Source organism: Poecilia reticulata, unplaced genomic scaffold (genome assembly GCF_000633615.1).
Source record: "Poecilia reticulata strain Guanapo unplaced genomic scaffold, Guppy_female_1.0+MT scaffold_259, whole genome shotgun sequence".
NCBI lineage: Eukaryota > Metazoa > Chordata > Actinopteri > Cyprinodontiformes > Poeciliidae > Poecilia > Poecilia reticulata.
In genome coordinates this window covers 72654-74967 of record NW_007615042.1, presented here as the reverse complement: position 1 = coordinate 74967, position 2314 = coordinate 72654, and the positions used below count along the sequence as shown (strand labels likewise).

General features: G+C 42.4%; 1 long non-coding RNA gene across 1 annotated transcript; it reads right to left on the bottom strand.

Moving 5' to 3' along the window:
• Positions 1-1083: 1083 nt before the first annotated feature.
• On the bottom strand, positions 1084-2014 carry LOC108165972 (uncharacterized). Its single transcript, XR_001776287.1, has 2 exons — positions 1931-2014; positions 1084-1618 (listed from the first exon to the last, which is right to left on the bottom strand). It is a non-coding gene; the product is annotated as an uncharacterized LOC108165972 (long non-coding RNA).
• Positions 2015-2314: the final 300 nt, after the last annotated feature.

The following is a 2314-nucleotide window of genomic DNA, read 5'->3' as shown; positions in this document are numbered from 1 at the left end:
AACCAAATCTGACAAAAACAAGGGTTATTAACGTTTTACTCCTTATTTTAATGTTTCCACTTGTTTTCATTTTGGCTTGAAAGTTAAACCAACTGAATCCAAATCTGCAGATTAAAGCTGTAAATGTTCTGGGTTTGATCAAAGCTCAGCTGCAGGAAAATGTCTCCTGGATTTCCCAGGTTTATTCCACCGCTGGGTGAAATAAACTCCATCCAGAGCGACTCTGGGCTTCATCAGAGACGTTAAACTACTCGACATCATAAAAAGGTTTATGAGGGAACAGAAAATGAAACCTTCCTGTAAAACCTACACTCCTTCCAGTGTTGAGCAAACAGTAAATTCAGTTATTTGCTGCTTCACAGGTTCTGCTTCAGATGCTTTTCTGCGCTGGTTCTGATGCCAGGATGGGAAATGAGCCGCGGTTTCGGACCGACACCAGGTTCTCCTCAGGAAAACCTCAGAAACAGAAGCACGTCACTGTTAGAGGATCAGACACTGAGAGGCTCTTCAGGTGATACAGGAATCTCTAAATAATTGATCTGAAGAGCCGCTCATGGCTCCAACGATGGAAATGACTTTTCTTTCTGCCACGGCGCCGCAGATCTCTGGAGAGGAAAAAGTTTATCAGCCAGAGATTCTGCTGCTTCGCACAAAGCAGACAGAAAAATAAAGAAAACCTTGAAATAAAAACTAACCCAGATCCTTTCAGGGCGTGTTTCAGGCAGGAAGGTCAGTGGTGGGACACCAGCTGCCACTTCATTTATAAATATCAGCTTCAAACGGTAAAACACAAAAGAAAAGCATCAGTTCAAATGATCAGACTCACAAATCCTCATTTATACGGAATGCAGAGACTCACAAACTGCAGGAAACGTTAATAATTTATCAACAGAACCTCATGTTAAAATCCTGAACTGACATTTCCACAGTTTTCCCGTTCGGAGTGGATGTGAGATCAAACCTTCCCTCACCGCAGACTGAAAGCTGCCTGGTTTCCAGGAGCTGGTCGGACGTTTCCTGAAACAGAAGCTTCTGCTGGAGGAACATTTCAGAGAGAAGCAAATAAAAGTCAGACTTCTCTGATTCGTTTTTACACTCCTGTCTTTTTATCATCGTTTGTGAAGCTTCTGAAAACCAGGATTTTGATTTATAATTTACAGCTGCAGCTGGAGCGCCGCCAGGAGAAATCATGTTTCTGTTTCATGTCTTTCTGCTCCGACTCTGTCATTTTCTGCCACCAGCACATTTTGGTTCTTCAGGATGTTAATCTGAGTCGTGGAAACTCGTCCTCCATGTCAGCTGGTAATGAAGTGAGAGAACGGTCCAGTCCAATCAAATCACCGTCAGCGGAGTGGAGGGAAGCCTGACGGCTCTGATTAGACACTGGATGCATTAACTGGATTGTTTTCAGATAATAGTTTCCTCCTGAATGAAAACACTGCGGTTGTTTGACTCGTGGGAAATTGCTCGAGGAAAGCAGAATGATGTTTTTAATCGTTTTCATTCCATCTGCTGTGACGACTCATCGGATTACCTGTTTCCTGTTGTCAGAAACCGAGCTCTGATGAACGCAGGGTTTCCTTTGTCCTGCATGAACCAGGAAAACATCACAGCTGGCCTGGTGCAGGGAAAAACATAAAGTCACATCTAACATGATTCAAATGAACCAAATTAATTACAGAGTCTGTTATTAACTAATCACATTCATTAAAAAAAGCAAATATAGTTTTTAATCTGATCTCCATCCATCAGATTGGAGCAAAGAGTTTCAGGAAGTCCTGACGTTAGCGTTAGCTACTACATGTTAGCATTCAGATGCTATTTTAGGCTAGCATAGCTTCACTGCTAGGCTAACTCCTTTTAGCACAACTAGAACACAACAATAGTCTTTTCCAGGGTCCAATCAGATCGTTTAGAAACAGAAACTAACCAGAGAGAAGCGGCTTCATCCTGCCTCGCTGTTAGCGGACGTAGCTGTGCGTCAGGTTTACAGGCGTACCAGAAACACGATACAAAGGTTCCGGCTGTAGGATGTAAAATGTTCTGTCGTCAGTCCGCCGGTCGGTGGATCCGGTTCCGTCAGGAGGGAAAAACCTTCTGTCTTCTTCATATAATCTCTAAGTTGGTTCCTGATGATCATCATTCAGTCTGTAGCAAAAAGCCGTTAAATGATGATGAAATCATAAGTCATAATAATAAAGAGGAAAGTCGCCTGTTGTAACCATCATAAAGTCATTACCAACATGATTTAACTCTGATCTTAAAGCCAGCAGCAGATTTTACTCTGACAGAATAAAGATGATGGTGTAAAAGC